At 44.3% G+C, this 23,654-nt stretch overlaps 1 protein-coding gene and 2 pseudogenes across 3 annotated transcripts in view; 1 reads left to right on the top strand and 2 right to left on the bottom strand.

Annotated features, from left to right (window-relative positions):
- LOC306842993 (extracellular calcium-sensing receptor-like) overlaps positions 1–23,654 on the top strand; it is a 189,408-nt pseudogene that overhangs the window by 125,520 nt on the left and 40,234 nt on the right. The gene's annotated exons all lie outside the window — the stretch shown is intronic.
- LOC306842616 (extracellular calcium-sensing receptor-like) overlaps positions 1–23,654 on the bottom strand; it is a gene marked incomplete at both ends in the record, with an annotated part of 36,968 nt that overhangs the window by 10,216 nt on the left and 3,098 nt on the right. The window lies entirely within an intron of this gene.
- Positions 16,814–21,953, bottom strand: LOC306842617 (extracellular calcium-sensing receptor-like; annotated as a pseudogene). Its single transcript has 6 exons — positions 21,948–21,953; positions 21,539–21,801; positions 21,237–21,461; positions 21,004–21,127; positions 20,220–20,839; positions 16,814–17,113 (listed from the first exon to the last, which is right to left on the bottom strand). The product of its transcript is annotated as an extracellular calcium-sensing receptor-like (transcript).

Below are 23,654 nucleotides of genomic sequence, written 5' to 3'. Positions count from 1 at the left end.
GAAGACCCACTTTGGTGGTGCTGCGGGATTTCCGGGCTCTTTTCGAAACTCTCTGCGTGCCTATGACTTCAGTTCCTGCCGAGCGAGTTTTTTTTTGTTTGTTTTTTCAAGTGCAGAATCGTCTAGTCCAGTCTTTCGCCAGACCACGTTAACAAATGTGCATGGAGTAAGTAAAACTAGCATTCTTTTGTTTTTGATGCTCCCAACGTTTTTCTAAATTAACTTAATAAAAAAACAAAACGAAATATAATAATTTTGCCATTACACAAAAAACGGAACTATTTTAATAGCCGAAACAGTAGTATAAACTGTTTTAGGAGAAGGGGGAAAAAAAGGGCTCGGGTCGGAAATTCTGATAAGCTGTCGGACGTGGGCCGGGCCTAGCCTGAGCATCTCGGGCCAGGGCCGGGCTAGGGCCTAAATTTGAGGGCCGTGCAGGGCTCTGTTGAGTGTATGCTCTTAATTTTTTTCTGTTTAACGACCGCCTAATATTAAATGATGATAACGCGAGACAAGCATAATCATGACCTATTTTTAGCAGAATTAATTGAAGGATTTGACAGTGTGATTCAAAGATTTAAGTATTTCAAGTGTAGGCTGTTATATAGACACACGCACTTTTTTTGCCATTTTTTGGGGGTTTCTAGCTTTTAGACTAGTCGACTAGTCGGATACAAAACTTCCGTTTAAATGACAGTCAAATTAGTCGTAGCGCACATCCCTAGTGTTTATAATGTTTGTAAACATTTTTGATTTACCGGCATTTTAGCCTACATCATTTCTGAATAATAAGCTAATAAAATGCAGGCTTAGCCTTTGTTTTTTTTCCCCTCAAAACATTTTATACAAGTAGCGTTTTTTTGTTTTTTTTACAATTTGCAGCAAACATCTTTAAAAAATTCTTTAATGTCTTTAAAGCATTAATAGATTTTTTTATTTTGTTTAGTAGCCTACATTTAGAAATGTAAAAATCTAGAAAAGATGATGCTATAGCCTATTAGCACAGCGGGTTAAGATACCATCTCTTTCTGTATTTTTTTTTTTTATTTATTTTTCTTTTTGTGTAAAGAAAACACAGTACTTTATTATTATTATTATTATTATTATTATTATTATAGGCAAAGACAATTTTAAAAATAACTGTATTAACCGTTATTTTTCCTACTCTAACCGGTCGGAACGGTAATAATACAGAGGAACGCAGGAACGGAAACGTTAAAATATCGATTCTGCTCGGAATGAACCGATTGACATTTTTTTCCGTTTTCAAGCCCTGCCTCACAGCCTGTTCCACTCCCCAGATGGCCACCCCGACCACACAACACTGAGGTAAAATACTCTCGTTGGTCGAGGGACCCCCCTGACGAACCGAATTGACGTGAGAGCGCGCCTGGCTTGAGATTCTTAGAACCGGGTCTAAACGAGATCGAAAACTCAAAGTGGCCGAAGAAAAGTGCCCACCGAGCCTGACAGACGTTAAGTCTCTTGGCGGAGCGAATGTATTCCAGATTTTGATGATCCGTCCAGACAATAAACGGCACACTGGCTCCCTCGAACCAGTGTCATCATTCACCTAGCGCCAGACGGATTGCCAAAAGCTCTCGGTTAACGACGTCGTAGTTGCGCTCAGCGGGCGAACGGCGATGTGAATAGAAAGTGCACGAATGAACCTTGTCTTCAAGGGAAGAGTGTTGCGACAAGATAGCTCCTACCCCGACGTCGGAGGCATCAACCGCAACAATAAATTGTAAATTGATCTGGGGTAATAAGAATGGGAGCCCTTGAGCCGATCGAGCGCAGCCTCGGACCAAGCAAACAGAGTCAGGGACGAGGTGAGGAAAGTAAGAGGAGCGGCGACCTGACTAAAGTTTTGGATAAAACGGCAGTAAAAATTGGCAAACCCCAGAAACCGCTGAAGAATCTCGAGATTCTAAACTCGAGAATCTGGAACGGGCCAATCAATGACAGCACAAACCTTGTCAGGGTCCATGCTTATCCCTTCCGCCGAAATCACCGAACCGAGAAACATGACAGACTGGGTATGAAACATGCACTTCTCCGCCTTGACAAACAGGCGGTTCTCAAATAAATGCTGCAAAACTCGGCGGACATGCTGTACGTGTACCTGGAGAGAGGGTGAGAAGATAAGAATGTCATCCAAATACACAAACACGAACACATTTAGCATATCTCTCAAGACGTCATTAACCTGTTAACGTTTACCAGAGCGACGGCGCACTGAAGCATTTTTTCCACCACTAGTTTAATGTTTATGAATGAATTTAACGTGAAAGAATATCATTAATCTTGACAAACTATATATCATTCTGAAGGTCTAAGCCTCAAGCATCGACGACAGATCGCTGTTTTCTGATGAAAAGCTTATAAGGAATTTATTTGCTACATTTGTGTAAGCAGTAAACATCAAAACATGCAGAATAAAAAAGCCGTACGTACCTTTATCATTGTAATAACGAGCCACAAACGCGTCCACTGCTGAAATCCCAGTTTAGTTAGACAGGTAAGGGTCCACAAAACAACATCCCAGCGAGTACTTTTAGTCCAGCGAAACAATAACGTTGTAATAAGGATGAATATTCCTTTGTTTACATTTCATTTCTTCGGGAGAGTTATTGTTCGCGTGCGTTATGGAATAAATTACTCTCAAAAACTGCGTCTTGGTGGTAAAAAACAACACGGTGCTGTAGCATACAGTTTTACAAACAGAATGTGACCGTCCACAGAAAAAAAAATCTCAGAAAAGCGGAATATAGTTTATTTGAATTTTGCGCTCTCTCCAGCCAGCCATGAAGCACGCTGTGACGCAGCTGTCATCTGAGCAGGGCGTTACTTAGCGATCTGCTTTATCCATAAAAAAAACAGTTTTTTTTGTTCTTCTACATTTTTTATATGTGTGTGTGTGTATTGTGTGGGGAACGTGGCCGTATCTGTATGATTATCATCTGTATGGACAGACATCAGCGTGTTTATTACCGACTCTATAACGGCTATCATTGTGATTCATTGATCAGCTATTATTGATTATATGGCCCATCTGTATGATTATCATCTGAATGGAAGCACATCAGCGTGTGATTACTGACTGTATGACCATGTCTGCCAATATCAGTTCATGTCTGGCAATCAGAATACTTCAGTATACATACTATATACAAAGCATTTTTTTCTTTTTTTTTTTCCTTTTTTATTACTCAAATAATTATTTTTGTATTTTTTAGTGCTCAAATAAATCTGTCTATATTTTATAATTGAAAAACTATGTAGGAATATGTATAATGACTAAAATAGTTTGTATAATTCTGCAATCCATTTGGTGGTTATTTTTCCTCAAACAGGGGGGTGGGGGGACTATAAATAGTTTCAGAAAAAATATTGCAGGAATCTAATTTTTCATGGTATCTTCTTCAAATTTGAAATATGAACTCATGAGACATGTGGCTTTCAATCCATTACTTTTCTGGATTGCTCCAGGACTTATTCCATGTATTTGTATATGAAATAAAAAAAACATTCAGTGTGGAAAAAATATTTTTCAAGGCACGTCAGTGTCTATAACTTTTTATCTTTTTGAACATTATCAAGTCTGGATGATAGATAGTAAAGCCTAGAGTGTCTTCTTTCCAAAGATACCTAATTTGTTTGTGTAGCACACTTTGTCAGGAACTGTTACCGTTTTAGTTTAGGTAGGTTATTTTCACCTGTGAGACCCACAATGGGGGGGGCGAAGGTTAACAGGTTAACTAAGGCCTGAAAAAACGCAGGAGCGTTGACCAGCCCGAACGGTAGAACCCGGTACTCAAAGTGGCCAATAGGGGTGTTAAACGCCGTCTTCCACTCGTCTCCCTCCTTAGTACGTACCAAGTGGTAGGCATTGCGCAAGTCTAGCTTTGTGAAGACCTTTGCCCTGTAAGATCTTGAAGGCCGACAACATAAGAGGCAAGGGATAGCAATTCTTGACTGTTATGCTGTTCAGCCACCGATAATCGATACAGGAATGCAAGGAGCCATCCTTCTTCCCAAAGAAGAACCCCGCACCGGCAGGAGAGGAGGACGGAACAATGATCCCCGCGGTGAGGGACTCTGTGAGGTATTTCTCCAGAACCTCCCTCTCAGGCGCTGAGAGCGAGTATAATCGACCGCGGGGGTGGCATGGTGTCCGGGAGGAGCTCAATGCTGCAATCGTAAGGACGATGAGGCGGCAAGGAGGTCGTGGTACTCCTCCGGAACTCCCGACAAATCACCAGGCTCCTCATGAAACACAGACACAGAGGAAACATCAGGGACAGCAGACACCAAACAGTTAACATGACATGACAAATTCCATGAGAGAATGGAACCCTTAACCCAGTCAATCTGAGGGTTGTGCCGAGTAAGCCAGGGATGCCCTAAAACAATGGGGGTATAAGGGGACTGGAAAACAAAAAAGGACATACTGTCTCAGGAAATCACAGAGAGACTAAGGCTCACCGGAATGGTGATACGGTGAACTGAAGACAGTACCCTACCGTCTAAGGCAAAGACGGTGGTGGTGTCATTCAAGTCCAACAGGGGGATCCTCCGTTTGCTAGTCCATCTCGCGTCAATAAAATTGCCCTCTGCTCCCGAATCGATGAGCGCTGGACCAGTAATTGTAAAACCAGCCCATCGGAGAACAGCAGAGACAGTCGTACAAGACCTGGGTGAATAGGGGATGACAGTTGCACTCGCCAGTACTCCTCCGTCTACTGGCGAACTCTGGCTTTTAACCGGCACGAAGAGGCAAAATGTCCAGCCGTGCCACAGTAAAGGCAGAGGCAGTTCAGAATCCGCCGCTGTCGTTCCTCCGCAGAAATACGAACCCCCCCCCCCCCCCCAGCTGCATAGGTTCAGGATCAGATTTGAGAGGAGAAGATACCATAGCTGGTGTAAGAGTCTCTAGTCGTCTTGAATCAGAAGCTCGAACCCGCCTCCGCTGCTCGAAGCACTTGTCCAAACGAATGCCCAGTTCGATAAGCTGATCCAGCTGAGTTGGCGGTCCACGTGCATAAATCTCCTCCTTAAGATCCACATTCAGTCCCTCCAGAAAGCGAGCGACCAGAGCAGGTTCACTCGCACGTAGTCGCCAGAGTCCGGAACTCAATGGCGAAGTCAGCGACAGACCTTCTGTCCTGATAAAGCACAGCAAGATGGCGCAAAGCCTCGCAGCCGAAAACAGATCGATCGAATATCTTGATCATCTCCTCCATGAAGAGCTCTAAACTATCACAGCAAAGGGTCTGTGCCACCCAAGCGGAAGTTCCCCATTCGCGAGCACGCCCCGTGAGAAGCAAAAGTACAAAGGTGATCCGAGCGGGATCTCCCGCATACGTCTGGGGCTGGAGAGATAAAACAACCTCACATTGAGTCAAAAAAGCTCTGCATTCAGTGGGCTCACCGGCATAGCGGAGGGGGGGTTGTTAACACGCGGCTCAGGAGGAGGATGACGGCTGAAATAAGTTGATGGTTCTTGGTAAAGCTGTAGTAGACGAGAAGATAAATCTGTCACCTGTGCTGTCAAACTTTCAATTGCGTGACGGGCGGCAGACAACTCCTCTTCATGTCTGCCAAGCATGACTCCCTGAATCTCCATCGCTGATCGAAAAGGTTCCTCCTTTTCTGGATCCATGTTGGTCGGATTATTTTGTCAGGGATGATATAAAGGATCCACAGGCAAAGGCAGTCAGTATGAACAGTCTTTAATGAAGACACAAAATAAGGCAGTCTGTCGTACAATGACACAGAACTGGATGAAACACAAAACACAACTGAGGATGGTCCAATTCGGAGGACTCCCGACTTGGAGAGAGCTCATGGAAATGGGCTTACTGGAAGCAGCAACAGGACACTAAGAATACTTAGGCAAGACAAGATGTGGTTAGACCTCTGATGGTGCCTTGACATGAAAAGCGAAACAATAGCATACGCATGACACACAATAATCCGACAGAGAACAGCAGGCACAGCCACTGGAAATAGTCACTGATTAGATCAGAGTGGGAACAGGTGTCACCGCAAAGCAACACGAGCGCTGATTGTGATGACAAACAGGTGAAGACAGCTAGAATGGGCATGGGTGTGCCTGAGTGTGTGAAATCCTGTGTGTGTGTGAGAGAGACAGAGAAGCAAACCCAGCCCATGACAAGAAAAAAACATCAAACATACACGTAAAACAATCAACGACTGTTTTATCTCTACCAGTCAAGTTGTTAAAACAGTTTTAGGAAAAGTTAGAGCTTGTTAAAAGTTAGAAAATAAAACAAAAAAGCATCTGACTCGTTAGTTAAAACAACGGCACAAGATACTTGTCAAAATCTATGTTGTAGTCTAACATTACACGTTAAATAATATAGAGCTGACTTATCTTACCGTGGTGTGAAATAAAAAACAATATCAAACCGTTAAGTAAGAGCATAAGATACTTGTCAAAATCTTGTAACATTACAATTTAAAAGCTAGCTTTTGTCACAAGTTAGAAAAGAAAAAAGAGCAGACTATCTTATGCAGCATCCGTCAGATAACCTCACACGGCCGTGTCAAACTCAGAATGAGCTTACGAGTGTTGCGGTTAGACCACGCCTACTGCCAGCCCCTAACATGGATGTAGCGATAGCTCCAGTTGTAACGCCGTGCGAATTTGAAAAACAGAAATTATTCTGCAACAATGGCCGAGGCATCATCACCTAAAACCCACAAGAAGACCACTGAGGGCGCTATGGTCGATCTCACTCCGGCGCCTAGGAAGATGAAACAAAGACTCTGTTTGATCAAATTCCTCCACGAACCTTTGGATAATGTCAAGTGCGAGTTTCATTTATTCAGTAATCGCATATGCGGTTACAACTTTGACAAGACCAACAGGGAGGTCAGGCTGAGCACCATGGACAGTGATGAAAGATTCACGTACGACACCAGTGATGACCCCGTCCTGTTTTTCACCGTAAAAGACTGGTGTTTATTTTACAACTACTTTTGGCGTGATTTAACACTAGAACCACCAGAGGTCGCTGTATACCTAAAAGCGCCAGCGGGTACATTTTACCCACACGCATGGAAACTGTTTTTATATGGCTAAAAAAAACATTATTTCATTGTATTATGCCACTGTCTTCACAAAGAAGTGCCTAGAGTCTTTTTAATGCAGCCTACACTAATCCATTATGGTTAGTAAGCTAAAAAAAAAGCCTGCTCTGACAACGAAAATTAGAAGCTAGTAAATATTTGGGAGGTGTAATATTATAATTCAATGTCATTAATCAATATATTAGGATAACCCATGTTATTTAAATTACTTATTTCCTTATTAACAACAATTAATGAGCAATAATAATTCACCACACTGTATAGGATGATGCTATGACAAATTCAAGCGCACAGCTTCAGCTAGGCCCAATTATTAATATGTTTAGTTATATCATTTATAATTTGAATAAGAGAACAACACCAATAAACTTCGGATAATTAAAAAAAAGTTTTATTCATTACATCATAGATTGGATTTTTTATTTATTTTTATTCAGGAAACGGCCAGACTAGAATAAATAGCAACACACTAGCGAACAATAAACGAAATGGCAAGACAATTATTAAATAATAAAACCAAAGTTTGACCAATTATGAGGAACCTTAGGCTAAAACATCTAAATATGATGTCTGGATCACTGTCAGATGAGCCGTCAGATGCTAAGCCGACCCAGACGCATAACTTCACCATCAGATTCTCCATCACTCATGGCATTTAGTGTTTCTAATACCTACCTTCCATAAACCGCCTTCTTTTAGTCATTTTTACTTTATTTATGAAACTGATAACAGCTAAATCAGTGAGTGAAAGGTGTTGCCTAGAAATGTATGATGTTAAAACATAAGTGGCAAGAATATGACAGCTCGAAAATACATGCATTATATAGCAGGAAAATTTGACCCGAGCGGCGCTTATAGGTATAAATTCTCTGTTTTTTTATTTTATATATCTGTTTTTTTTAACATTGGATTGTAAATTACATAATTTTTGTAAAAGTCAATGACAGGGAGACTTTAATGTTTTTTTGAAAATCTGTTATGTACATTTGAAAAACAGCCAAGGGTAAAATTTACCCCGTGGCGGTTCTAGTGTTGAAAGACGGATGCGATGACCCTCTCTATTCATAAGGGAATGGAACGGTGTCACACCTGGAATGCGATACAGAGTGTTAGGGGATCAAACTAACAAGCAAAGTAATGTCTACATTTATATACTTTGTAGCGATAGCACCGAAGGCCTGCCTGAACGCGTTTGGCCAATATCTGAAGAGGACCATCTCAAATATTATAGCATTAAATTCTTGTTTCAATGGAAATATGTGCCTGTGTTAGAAGACATATTCGGAAAGATTGGCAAATTGTTTAAGTGGCGCGAAGCGTTTGATAGATACAACAACATAAGTGAAATTGTTTCACCTTGAATGGTGCGTGACCAGTCGGAGAGGCGTTTACGTAGCACCGCCTACATTCTATAACCATTAAATACAGACCGACAGGACACTCAGAGGAAATAGGTTTCAACCGCTAACGTCAGCAGCATGACCCAAGAAAACATTTCTACATCTCCTAGATTCATCTACAGGCAACATCACCTGGCTGAACAAATTTTGTACAGAGCTCGGATACCATAACCTTGCTTTCCTGACAAAGTACGGACCGTTTCAATCTGTACCGTCTGATGCTATAGCCTCTGATGCCGTCTTGGACAACGTCAATGGGTGCATCGGTGTAACCGGTCATAAAATCATTAAAGCTGTTGTCGGGATCATTCTGGAAAATCTGGTTGACAGACAGTTAAAAAAAATAATTCCTATGGTTGTGAGGTCGATCATCCTTCGCAAACACAACATTCATGCCTCTATGAGGCCCCTGCGTACTATTTTCTGGGGTGTTTTGAAGAACTGAGCAGTAAAGTGTGTAAATCCGATCTAAAACTCATTCTGGCCCGTACCTTGAAGTTGTTTGGTTTATCACCGCACCTCCAAAGGATTCAGGGTGTTGTCGATGCTGTTCTGTGCGAGCTCAGAGATGAGATGTTCATAGTGGGAGGATTGGCTGAACTCAGGACAAAGCTTGTGGGCGAAACCTACGAACAGGCTGTTTATGGGTGCATCTGCTGAAGAAAATGACGGGGAAGGAGGTAACGAAATCATTTCAAATCTATACTCAAAGAAAACAGTGTGCTGCAAAAATGACAGACTGATAAAGGCACCAAACAAACATTTTCAGCAACTGATGAAAAAGTATAACATACATTTTACTAAAGCGAGTGACATCAAGGCATCTGTAATTGAATGCTTTAATCGGACTCTTCGTGATAAATCTGCACGATTTTTAACAGCCATCAATTCAAAACATTATTACGATATTTTACAAGATCTTATAGATGGGTATAACGCAAGTTATCACTAAAGCATTAAAATGCGACCCCTGGACGTTCATAAAAGAAAACAAAGGGGATGCGTTTAATAATCTGTACGGAAGGATGCGTAAAGACGCACCTGTCTTTAGCTATACAATTGGCTATGTGGTTAGAGTGTCTAAAGTTAGAAATGTATTTTCTAAGGGATATGAGCAGAATTACACGGAAGAGTTTTTCACTATAGCAGCCTGTATACCACGGATCCCAACGGTGTACAGATTACAAGACTAAGATGAGGATATTATCAAAGGATGTTTTTTATGAAAAAGAGTTACAAAAACTTATCATGAATCAAGATAAATCGTTTAAAATAGAAAAGATTTTAGATCGAAAAAAGAGAGGAAAACAGGTGTTCTGTCTCGCGAAATGGTGGGGGTGGCCAGCTAAATTTTCGTCATGGTTGCCAGAACGGAACATCTTGGACATACAGAACCCCTTAAAGTAACGGCTAATCTGTCATAAGCATCATTCGTGAAAAGCGGATTTTACGTTACGCTTCCTTGCAACGCGTCAATAGACGTATATCCCAACAACCATATTTCTAATTACAAAACAAGACTTGCCAGTAGTGTGAACCTCAAAAGTCAGTGGGAAGTCGGCTTGATCGAATTTGATTCGCATGTACCGCTACTGAGAACGTCTCGGGTTACGTATGCGTCGAAAGTGCTAGGGGAACGCCTTCAGCGTGACCGTGCTCTGAACCAGAGCGTAATCTGTCCAATGTATGGGCGAGACGTCATAGGCGGGTGACGTCACCGACCGGGAAGCATAAAAGCACGTGCGGTGGAGCCGGCGTTTGCTTCTAGGAATGAAGCGACAGCTCGCAGGGATGCAGGAAGTATGGCCTAGAGACGCAGCGTCTCGTTCCCTTCAGGGAATCAGGGTTACATACGTAACCCGAGACGTTCCCTTCCAGGAACTCGAGCTGCGTCGAAAGTGCTAGGGGAACGAGATGCCCACGCCACCAGACTTCCAAGTACCTGCCCTGTGTGTATCACTAGGAGCACAGCGAGGACGAAAGAACAAAGGAGCCTGGAGGGGCCCTAAGAAAAGCATCCACAATCCACCGACTAAGGGTCTGCTTAGAAGCAGGCAGACCCCACTTGGCACATACAATTAAGCTTCTGGTCGGGCTCCACAAGGGGAGGAGGACTGAAGGCCTGCAGCACGACAGGCCGTGGTATAGAAGAGGGGACCTAGAAAATAACCCGCGCGAGGGTAGAGAAACCGCTCAGTCATGTGACTGAAGTTCAGGGTGCTTACACTCATCAGTCGTGTCTCAGGCCAGGTCCGAGGACTGGTTTGTCTCGATAGATCTAAGGACGCATATTTTCACGTCTCCATCCTTCCCTCTCACGGGAAATCCCTGAGGTTTGCTTTTGGGGCCAAAGCTTACCAATATCGGGTTCTTCCCGTTGGCCTTGCACTCTCACCCCGCACTTTTACATCAACGATTGGTTGATTCTAGCTCGATCAGAGCAGGTGGCGATTCGGCATCGAGATGTCGTTCTCGCACACATGAAGGGGTTGAGACTGAACGCCAACAAAGTGTGCTTTCTCCAGTATAGAGAACCACTTACCTAGGCGTGGTGTGGGATTCGACCACGATGCAGGCATGTATGTCTCCTGCTCGGATCGAGTCGATCCTCACCAAAGTCAAGAGAGTGAAAGAGGGCCAGTCACTCACTGTCAAGCAGTTTCAGAAACTGCTGGGGCTCATAGCAGCTGCGTCCAACGTGATACCTTTTGGCCTGCTGTACATGAGACCCCTACTGTGGTGGCTCAAGACCAAGGGGTTCTCCCCGAGGGGAAACCCGCTTCACATGATCAAGGTCACGCGGCGATGCCTACGTGCCTTAGGCATGTGGAGCCAAGCTTGGTTCTTGTCTCAGGGCCCGGTGCTGGGAGCTCCTTGTCGCCGCGTAATGCTAGCGACGGACGCATCCCTCACCGATTGGGGAGCGGTCATGAGTGGCCACCCTGCCCGCGGTCTGTGGAGCGGTTGCCATCTAACGTTGCATATCAATTGTTTGGAAATGTTGGCCGTGTTTCGTGCACTCAAGCACTTTCTCCCAGACCTAACAGATCACCATGTGTTGGTACGAACTGACAGCACAGCTGTGGTTTCTTACATCAACCACCAGGCAGGTCTGCGTTCGCGCCCCTTATACAGCTGGCGCACCAGATCCTCGTGTGGTCCAAGGGCTAACTTCGCTCGCTGAAAGCTGTACTATATCCCTGGGTATTTTAGGGAGCAGACATCCTGAGGCCCGGGGAATGGATGCTTCAACCCGTGGTGGTGAAGCAGATATGGAAAGTTTTTGGCTTTGCGACTCAAGAGTCAGCGCTATCCCCCTCTAGTTCCTCCAGCTCCTCTGGACTGGACGCTATGGTACAGACCTTGCCGAGGCTTCGTCTGTACATTTTTCCCCGATTGCTCTGCTCCCAGGAGTTCTGGCGAGAGTGCGCCAGGACGAGGTCAGCCTACTTTTGGTAGCACCGTTCTGGCCGAGCTGAGTGTGGTTCTCGGACTCAATTTCTCTCCTCGACGGCTCTCCGTCTTTTACCCGTTGCTGTTTTTCAAATGTACATAACAGATTTTCAATGAAACATTCAAGTCTCCCAGTCATTGACTTTTACTAAAATTGTGTGATTTACAATCCCCTTTGTTAAAAATTGTTTAGATAAAACCAGATCAAAAAACGGGGCATTTACCTATAAGCGCTACGCGGGTCAAATTTACCCACTATATAATGCCTGTATTTTTGCTGTCATTTTCTTGCCATGCATGTTTTAACATTGTACATTGCTAGGCAACGCATTCACTCACTAAATAAGCGGTTATCAGATTCATAAATAAAGACAAAATGAGTAAAAGAAGGCGATTTATGGATGCTGAAAGGGTATAAGAAGCACTAAATACCATGAGCGATGGAGAATCTGATAGTGGGGAGAGGAAGCGTCCTCGGTCAGCTCAGCGGCTGACGGCTCATCTGAGAGCGATCAAGATTTGTTGCCTAACGTTACTCATAATATCATATTTATGTAGCCTAATGTTAATTATTCAAAATTTAGATTAAGTTTTGTTTTGCCATTTCTATCGTTCATTGTGCATTTCTGTGGTGCTTTTTAGTCTGCCCGTTTCCTGAAGAAAAAATAAATCCAATCTATGATGTAATGAACAAAACCATTTTTTTATATTACCCGAAGTTTATTGGTGTTGTTCTCTTATTCAAATGATATAACTAAACAAATTAATTATGAATTAGGTGAAGCTGCACTTGAATTTGTCATCACATCATGCAGTCTGGTGAATTATTGCTCATCATTGTCTATTGGCTATTTTTGTAATTTAAATAACATAGGTTAATATATTATCTAATATGATTATTATAATATCGTAATATATAAATTAATGACATTGTAGTATAATATTACACCACCCAAATATGTATTTACTTCCTTCTAATTCTCGCCGTCAGTGCAGGCTTGTTTATATTGACCGCTATGAAAAGTGATTAGTGGCCTGCATAAAAAAAGCCTTGAACATAAAACAGGACAAAAATATAGTTGATGACTAGACAATCATTTCACTCTAGACACTTCATTCTAGACACTTGAACCAAGATGGCGCCGAGCATGGCAGCCGTGTTGCGAGCTCCAAGAAAACTCTGCAGTTTTTCTTATGTTTCTTATGTTTTATTTGTTATTTTGTTGTTTCACGTGTTAGATGTTGTCAGTATAACTGTCTACGATAGACACACGCTTTTAAACATTGGTTCCTTCGTCGCGCAACGCAAACCGGACTTTGAGTTCCCGAACGCCGGCGCCTTGTTTACAGACACCGCATCAGAGCCCTTTGTCTGGGCCGCACGATCGCGACCGAAGAAACGCCGCCGGAAAAGGGGGAAGAGAGCCGGCGTCCTTGTCAGACTCAGACGCCGTCCCCTCCGACCTCCTCTCCCAACTATTTTGCTGGCTAACGTTCAGTCACTGGACAACAAACTCTGTGAACTGCGGGCACGCATCTCATACCAACGGGAAACAAGGGACTGCTGCATTATTTGCCTCACAGAAACCTGGATGTCGGCAGTGGTTCCAGACTCAGCCATCGAGCTCACGGGGTTCTCCGTGCACCGCTCGGACAGAACGAAAGAGCTCACAGGGAAAAGCAGAGGCGGGGGCGTCTGTTTCTTTATCAACAACTCGTGGTGTGATGAAAGGAACCTACACTCTATTAAATCCTCCTGCTCCCCTGATCTGGAATTTCATATGCTTCTGTGTCGACCATTCTGGCTACCGAGGGAATTTACAGCGATCATAATCACAGCTGTTTACATTCCCCCTCAAGCCAACACAGACCAGGCACTCAAGGAACTGTACGGGAATATAAGTGAGCAGGAAACCGCGTACCCAGACGCAGCGTTTATTGTTACGGGGGACTTCAACAAAGCCAACTTCAGAACAATAGCTCCAAAATACTTTCAACACATCACCATCAACACGCGTGGTGATCGTGTACTTGATCACTGCTACTCTCCTTTCCGGGACGCCTACAAATCGCTCCCCCCCCCACCTTTCGGCAAATCGGACCACACTTCCGTTCTGCTCCTGCCTGCTTATAGGCAGAAACTGAAACGAGAAGCACCCGCCCTCAGGACAATTCAATGCTGGTCGGACCAATCAGACGCTATACTACAGGACTGTTTTGATCACGTGGACTGGGACATGTTCCGGGCAGCGTCTGATGACGACATAGAGGCGTACTCAGATACTGTAACGTGTTTCATCAGGAAGTGTGTAGAGGATGTAGTACCGACAAAAACAATCCGCATCTACCCCAACCAAAAACCGTGGATTAACAGCGATGTTCGAGCAGCCTTGTCAGCGCGGACATCTGCCTTTAAATCCGGAAACTCTGACGATCACAAACAAGCCAGTTACGATCTCAGGAAATCAATCAAAGCTGCCAAACGACAATATAAAAACAAAGTTGAAGAACAATTAAAAACCAACAACGCAAGAAGCATGTGGCAGGGTATCAATAACATCACAGATTTCAGAGGGAATAAACCAGCTACTGTGAACATTGCCGCCTCTGTACCGGACGAACTTAATCACTTTTATGCTCGTTTCGAGGCTCACAACACCGCCCACACAGAGCGCGCTCCCGCGGCTGTAGCAGAAGAGGCGAGCGCACTTTCCTTTTCTGTCGCAGATGTAACCCGATCCTTCCGACGGGTGAACATCCGCAAGGCTGTGGGTCCCGATGGCATCCCAGGCCGTGTGCTCCGAGCATGCGCATTCCAACTGGCCGGGGTTTTCACAGACATTTTTAACCTTTCCCTCTCTCTGTCTGTGGTTCCCGCATGCTTCAAAAAATCCACCATTGTGCCCATACCAAAGAAAAATAAAATCACATGCTTGAATGACTGGAGGCCCATTGCTCTGACACCCATCTTCAGCAAGTGCTTTGAGAAACTCATCAGAGACTACATCTGCTCTGTGCTGCCTGACTCACTGGATCCCCTACAATTTGCATATCGCAGAAACCGTTCCACAGACGATGCTATTGCCTTCACCCTGCACACTGCTCTCTCCCACCTGGAAAATAAGAACACCTATGTGAGAATGCTGTTTGTGGACTACAGCTCAGCATTCAATACCATAGTGCCTGCCACACTGGTTGAGAAGCTCCAGACTCTGGGACTAAACGGATCTCTGTGCAGCTGGATCCTGGACTTCCTGACAGGCAGATGTCAGGTGGTCAGAATGGGCAACAACACTTCATCCCCGCTGACCCTCAACACTGGTGCTCCTCAGGGCTGCGTCCTCAGCCCACTCCTGTACTCCCTGTACACACACGACTGTACAGCAACACACAGCTCCAACGTCATCGTCAAATTTGCTAACGACACAACGGTGATAGGCCTGATCACTGACAACGATGAGACGGCCTACAGAGAGGAGGTGAGAACCCTGACTAAATGGTGTCAAGAGAACCACCTCTCACTCAACATCGACAAGACCAAGGAGCTGGTGGTGGATTTCAGGAGACAGAGCAGAGAACACACACCCATCACCATCGACATGACACCTGTGGAGCGAGTAAACAGCTTCAAATTCCTCGGTGTTCACATCACTGAGGATCTCACATGGTCCGCTCACACAGATGCAGTGCTGAAGAAGACACACCAACGCCTCTTCTTCCTGAGACGGCTGAGGAAGTTTGGAATGAGCCCCAGCATCCTCAGATCATTCTACACCTGCACTGTGGAGAGCATCCTGACCGGCTGCATCACCGCCTGGTTTGGAAACAGCACTGCTGGCAACCGCAAAGCTCTGCAAAGGGTCGTGCGAACTGCCCGTCACATTGTTGGAGGTGAGCTTCCCTCCCTCCAGGACATCTACACCAGGTGGTGTATTAAGAAAGCTCGGAGGATCATCAGTGACTCCAGCCACCCGTCCCACAGACTGCTCTCTCTGCTGCCCTCAGGAAGACGTCTCCGCAGCATCCGATCCCGCACTAGCCGACTGAGGAATAGCTTTTTTCCTCAGGCTATAAGGCTAATGAACAGTCAAAACTAATACACCCTACAGCACACTCCCACTTTACAATATACCACGCACTGCACTTTAATTCCACACAGTTCAAACTGGACTACCAGTACACTACTGCACAAATACAACAATCTTTTTGCCAGCACTGGATACCATCCAATGCACATCCATGACATTTGCACATCCGGTTTATATATAATCTGCTGCATCTTCGCATATTACTGTGTGTATATAACGTAGAATGTGTACTGCATACTGTGTATAATGTGTATCGGTAACTGTATGTCTGTCTAATAGTACACTGTGTGTACTGAGTATATGTATGTGTATATTGCACATTGTCATCTGTATAAGTCTGTACGTATGTATGGTAATGTCTATATGTAAATTGTTTTTGCAGTGTCTGGAGCACGCTCTCAAGAATTTCACTCACGAAGGCACACGTGCTGTGGTGATGTGACAATAAAAGTGATTTGATTTTGATTTGATTTCTTTGTGAAGGCAGTGGCATATAATACAGTGAAATAATATGTTCTTTAGCCATATAAAGTTGTAATATGCGCGGGTAAAATTTACCCGCTGGCAGTTTTTGGTATACAGCGACCCCCAGTGGTTCTAGTGTTCAATTTTAGCATGTATGAAGGGTGCGATTTTTTTAATTTTATTTTTTTTTATCAGTTTATAAGTGATTATGTGAATTTCATAATTTTCTTTGTCTTTGAATAAATTATAAAAACAATTACAAATCACAATGTTAATTAACATGCCATTTTATTTCTCAGTAGGACATGTTGTTTTTCCCATCATATGTTGCTTTGTATTTTGGTCAGGTTTTAATAGGATGATATAACATTTAGGTGCCAATATGCAGAATAGTAAACCAAAGCTTGAAGCTAAAATGGCAAATATCTCAACAGCTACAATAAATTGTCCAGGAGAACTGACATAAGCTGGGACAAAAGTGATCCATACAGCACAGAATATGAGCATACTGAATGTTATGAATTTGGCTTCATTGAAGTTATCAGGAAGCGTGCGAGCATGGAAAGACAAAATGAAGCACAAGAATTCCTCCAAGATGGCGCCGCTGTGTTCGGACGCCGTTCGGGTCGCTCCACTGAGATTTTGCTTCAACTTTCTTTTTTACTTAGTTTTACTTTCTCTTTTTACACATCTCACGTCGGCACTGATCACCTACAACATAGAAACACTTTTGGACATTGGAAACCGCTACACCAACCTGTTTCAGGACACTTTATCCACGAATCCTGCGTGGCCTCTGGAGATTCTTCGGAACGCGGAGATAAACAACACCCCCCCGAGGCGACGGATCAAGAAACACCGCGGGAAGCGCGCTGGAATTCGAGTCAGACTCAGGAAAAGGGCTCACAGTCCTCCTCTCCCAAGCATTCTCCTCGCTAATGTCCAATCCTTGGAGAATAAGATGGACGATCTTAGAGCCAGGATTAGTTTCCAACGGGACATTAGGGACTGTAACATCCTTTGTTTGTCAGAAACGTGGCTTTCGTCCTCGGTCCCGGACACTGCTGTAATGCCGAGTGATAACTTCTCTGTCTTTCGGACGGACAGAACAGCAGAGGCCGGTAAATCCAGGGGTGGAGGAGTATGTTTCATGATCAACAAGAAATGGTGTGATTTTATCAACATGTATCCTGTCCAACTAGAGGACCAAACACACTGGATCATTGCTACACTCAGTTCAAGGATGCCTACAAAGCCCGCTCACTACCGGCTTTTGGCAAATCGGACCATGCCGCCATTTTTCTAACACCGAGATGCAAACAAAGGCTCGTTCAGGAACCTCCGGTGCAGAGAGTAGTGACGCGCTGGTCCTCCCACTCAGAGACTATGCTGCAGGCGGCGCTTGATGACGTCGACTGGGACATGTTCCGGGCGAGTTCTTCTGACGTCAGCGAGTTCACGGATGTAGCATTAAGCTTCGTAAACACGCTAACCGAGCAAGCTACAGAAACAATAACAATAAGGACATTCTCCAATCAGAAACCGTGGGTGGACAGAACAATCCGTGCCGCGGTTAACACACGCACCGCCGCTTACAATGAGGCTCTTCTGTCTGGGAATACGAGCGAGTACAAAGCATCGTGCTATGCTCTCCGACGCGCAGTAAGAGCCGCCAAACACAGAGAGAGAATTGAGTCTCATTTCCAGCTCAACGACTCTCGACAGATGTGGCAGGGACTGAGGATCATCTGTGACTTCGGAAACAAATCCTCCGCGGAGGTGAGAGCAGATCCGTTGCTGGCCGACGAGTTAAACATCTTCTACGGCCGCTTCGATGGCAACGGCGGCGGTGCGTTTCTGCCGACCAGCGCGTTTCTGCCGACCAGCGCGTCAGGAAGCAACAGGCAGAGCAGCGATGATCCTGTAATCACCGTGTCGGAGGATGAGGTTCGGAGGGCGCTAAAGAAAGTGAACGTCAGGAAAGCAGCCGGACCTGATGGGATAACCGGCCGTGTTCTGAGGTCCTGCGCCGATCAGCTCGCTGGTTTGTTCACTTCTATCTTTAATGAGTCCCTTGCTACCGCCGTGGTTCCCACCTCATTCAAAAAATCCATCATTATCCCTGTGCCAAAGAACAATAAACCCTCTTGCCTGAATGACTATCGCCCAGTTGCCCTCACATCTATATTCATGAAGGTTTTTGAGAGACTTGTAAAGAGCCACATTTGCTCCTCCATCCCTGATACTCTGGACCCTCTTCAGTTTGCCTATCGCCCAAACAGATCCACGGACGATGCCATTTCTCACGTTCTCCACTCTTCCCTCACACACTTGGATAGCAACAATGGAAATTATGTAAGGCTGCTATTCATTGACTATAGCTCAGCTTTCAACACTATAGTCCCCATCAAGCTGGCATCTAAACTCACAGACCTCGGCCTAAACTCCTCACTCTGTGACTGGATTCAAGACTTCCTCACCGGCAGACCTCAAGTGGTGAAAGTTGGCCAGTTCACCTCAAACTCCATCACTCTGAACATAGGAGCCCCACAGGGCTGTGTCCTGAGTGCCCTGCTCTACTCTCTCTACACGCATGACTGCGTGTCCTCTCACAGCTCCACATCTATTGTCAAATTCGCTGATGATACTGTGGTTCTGGGCCTCATCTCCAACAACGATGAGACCGCATACTTGGATGAGGTAGAGAGACTCACATCATGGTGCCAGGACAACTGTCTCTCTCTGAATGTGAGCAAAACTAAAGAGCTGATCATGGACTTTAGGAAGAGACAGCAGCAGCCCTACACACCTCTTATGATCAGTGGGACCCCTGTGGAGAGGGTGAGCAGCTTCAAGTACCTCGGTGTAAACATCTCCGAGAACCTGACTTGGACTACACACATCCAAACACAGGTTAAGAAAGCCAGGCAAAGACTGTACCATCTGCGACAGCTGAGGAAATTCAGGGTCTCACCAGCAATCCTGAAAACTTTCTATTCAGGGACCATAGAAGTGTATTGACTCAGTGCATCTCAGTGTGGTATGGAAACAGCTCCAATCAGGACTGCAAAGCACTACAGAGAGTTGTGCGCTTAGCTGAGCGCATCTCAGGGTCTGCTCTCCCCTCTCTGCAGGACATCTACCTCAAACGCTGCAAAAATAGAGCTGTCAAAATCATCAAGGACTCAAATCACCCTGCTAACCAGCTATTCACTTTGCTTCCATCTGGTAAGCGCTTCCGTAGCCTGATGGCAAAAGCTGAGAGACTTAGGAGGAGCTTCTTCCCCCAGGCCATCAGGCTCCTAAACTCTAACTCTGTGTCATAACATCACTTGACTCCATGTAAATATCACCATATCAATAAGCTATTCATAATTTTTCTCTACCTCATATTGCTGCTATTTATATACCCTGTACAACTTTTTTTGCACATTATTTTTGCACATTCCTCTATGTACTATTTAAGTCAACAACATACTGACCTGCACATTTATATTTATATTTTTTATCTTATCTTTTTATTTTATTCTTTTATTTTCTTTTATTTTTTTTCTACTTTTCTTCTCTTAATATTTGTATACTTTATAATTGCACTGTCCTTGGAGCGGACCTGACCTACATTTCACTGCTGGTTATACTCTGTATAATTGTGTATGTGACAAATAAAACTCTTGAATCTTGAATCTTGAAAGACAGCCAGTAGGCCAATATAACCCAGCACGGCCCAGAAACCTAAAGTAGAACCCAGACTGCACTCAAGAATGATCTTTTCCTTATAATAGTTAATATTTTTGTGAGGAAATGGAGGAGATATATTTAGCCAAAGCACACAGATAAGAACCTGTATAAGTGTAAAAGCAAGGACATAGAGTCGTTGTTGTATAGGCCCAAACCATTTCATGACATTACTTCCTGGAAGTGTAACCTTGAAGGCCATTAAGACCACTATAGTTTCCCCCAGAACACAGGAGACACAGAGGACAAAAGTGATCCCAAACACTGTGTGACCCAACATACAGGACCACTCAGTGGGCTGACCAATGAAAGTAAGTGAACAGAGAAAACAAAGAGTTAATGAGAAGAGCAGTAGGAAGCTCAGTTCTGAGTTGTTGGCTTTTACTATGGGGGTGTCCTTTTTGCTGTAAAATAGGATGCCCACCAGCACAGTTAATCCTGCTCCAAAGAGTGAGAAAAAGACTAGCAGTATACCCACAACTTCTGTGAATGACAGAAACTCTAGAGCCTTTAAGACACATTTATTTTTCTCAGCATTAGAGCAGTATTCCCCTGGACACTGCTTGCAGTTATTTGAATCTTTAAAGGAAGTTATGATTACTATAGTTAGAACCAAAAAAAGGGTCATATATTAACTCCGCTGATAAGAAACTTAATCTTTAAAAATAAAAAAAGATAGCAAAAAGAGCAACTAACCAGTTTTTTTTTTTTTTTTTGGAACTTTGAGATGAACTGAAGATTACCTGTCTCATTACTGATTTCTCCTTCTGCACATGGAATGCAGTCATAACAGCAGACTGGTCTTCCTTTCTGTGTAGCCTTCCTAGTGCCTGGAGGACAGCTCTCACTGCACACAGACCTTGGCTTCTACGTGTAAAATTAAATTGTACATAAATATTCATATTGAATCTGAAAATTGACATTCGTTTTTCAGCTATGGAGTGCAGAATTTGGCATGTTTTAAACTGCCATTTACCTCCAGTTGTCCTCCAGACCAAATAATATTTTCAGTATTAAGCATAAAGCTTTAATCAGGTGGCAGTGAGGCATCAAAGTAACCCACTGGTTTAAACTGGAATGATCTCGTAGAGTCTTGCTGCCAGTTAACAACTTCATAGTGTAATACTCCACCAGTGCCGTCAAACCACACATGATCGCCAAATTTTACAGTGAAATTTACCTTTTTCAGAGCTTCAACTATCTAGCGAAAAAAGATGTTTTAGTACATTATAATTGATATTGTGTATTTCTGTTGGATATTTATTTATTTATTTTTACCTGTTTTGGTTGTATCGTCTGTGTAGGGAATGAGCCACAGCCTAAACTGCTTTATAGACGTTGCTTGCATATCTTTGTTCAGGCACATCTTCATTGTAGTTTTTCAGTGTAAGTAGATCTTGGTATCTGCTGCAGATGAATGCATGTTGTGAAGACTTCCCCTCAGTCTTTGAGCATGGAAATGCTGTGTCCCAGAATGATTTGATAACATAATCTGCAAACCCTTCAATATTGATTTTTCTAAATGCAAACCCCCAATGACCCTCCCAGCACAAGAAGTGATGTTTTATTAACAAATTTCGGGAGGAGCACGCGCAGATAATTAACACGGCCAATTCACCATCAGCAATCACTCAGTCTATCCTATCAGCCAAGAGAGAACTTCTATAAATAGACCAAGCCATCTTACCTTCATTCTCTCTACAGTTTCTAGCATTCGGTTTTGCTCCTTTGCTATCATATCACAGACGCATCTTTTTCTGGAGAACGAAAAACCTGGACCGGAGATTTTCGTATCACATCGCAATCTGCAAGCTCTAGGCTCATTCCCTTTCCGTCAGTCACCACCGCCGAGCACCAGGCTTCATCGCAGCAGGTGCTCTGCTAGACCAGCCACACGCTCTCCACAATGCTGAGGTTTAACCTCGCCTCAACCGACATCCTCGTCTCATTCGGCCATTCCGATATATCCTCCGATCGGAGTCTGTATTTAAGCCTGAAGCAAACGCTGATTTATTCTGACGAATCATTCTCGCAGAGGGCAAACAAAGCGGATACGTGCGATCCGTTCGTTACACTGCAAATCAGCCAACCTCACTCCTAAATCCACTCCAGGCGCAAAGGCGGCCAATAGATCGAGCAAAGCCACGATCTTTCCTCACTCTCCACCATCATCGTCCCGTACAAGACCCGGCTCTCCTAGAACATTGGGTCGCAGTGGCAGGCCTCAAACGAGCAAAACCTCACTCGGCTCTTCTTTTCTCCGCAGTTCTTCCGACCGCAGTGCCGTATGTAGCCGGACCTCCAGCTCTCGTAGCAGTCAGCGCGAGGCTGCCTCCGGTAGCGGTGCAGGCCATGTTGCAAACAAACTTTCGTGTGAAGGCAAGTCTTTTGTTGCTAAAAAATCTTCAAACAATGTGATAACATTATGGACGTGATGTCATTTCAGTAACCATGACGCAACTGCGCAGATCACGTAAGGAAATTATTAATTTTCTGTATTAATTTTCACCAGCATTTTACATGTATTTTAAGGTGTAAAAGATTGTCTGAACTTAATTCTTAGGAAATCATTGTGCCTAAATGAACAATTACAGGTGCAAACTAACAGCTAAGGTGTATCATAAAGAACCATTCATGCCATTATTGAACAATGCAACCCACCTTGCATGTGTCGTGCATACGACTAGGCACCCCTCTTCAAGTCTCTACCAACCGATGTACGGCTTGCCTGGCCAGCTGCTCCAATACTTTCTTCTTTTCATGTGGTTAAGAGGAAAAACATGTACTTTCATAATTTTAAAACTTTTTTAAAAGTTGTTAAAAGCCGCCATATTTTCTCCTGCTACATCTAACCCCTCTTTCTTTTTCTCCAGCTCCCACAGCACACGCTAGCTTGAGTCTGCCTCCGCTAGCTGCGCAGGCTGCACAGGCTCTCCAGCTATTTTTCTCCGAATATCACAAGCCTCCACGGCCTACAGCTGCAGAAGCTGAAACGAGCACAAAGTTGCTCATGCTGGCAACACATGCCCTCACATCTCAGTCCTTTCCTCCCGTTACTCCAAATCCTTTTCCTTTTCAGCGGTCTCCAGCTCCCACAGCACATGCTAGCTTGAGTCTGCCTCCGCTAGCTGCGCAGGCTGCACAGGCTCTCCAGCTATTTTTCTCCGAATATCACAAGCCTCCACGGCCTACAGCTGCAGAAGCTGAAACGAGCACAAAGTTGCTCATGCTGGCAACACATGCCCTCACATCTCAGTCCTTTCCTCCCGTTACTCCAAATCCTTTTCCTTTTCAGCGGTCTCCAGCTCCCACAGCACATGCTAGCTTGAGTCTGCCTCCGCTAGCTACGCAGGCTGCACAGGCTCTCCAGCTATTTTTCTCCGAATATCACAAG

Source organism: Barbus barbus, assembly GCF_936440315.1.
Source record: "Barbus barbus genome assembly, chromosome: 23".
In the NCBI taxonomy this organism is placed as follows: domain Eukaryota; kingdom Metazoa; phylum Chordata; class Actinopteri; order Cypriniformes; family Cyprinidae; genus Barbus; species Barbus barbus.
The sequence above is the reverse complement of the archived record's forward strand: the minus strand, read 5'-3'. Positions and strand labels throughout refer to the sequence as shown.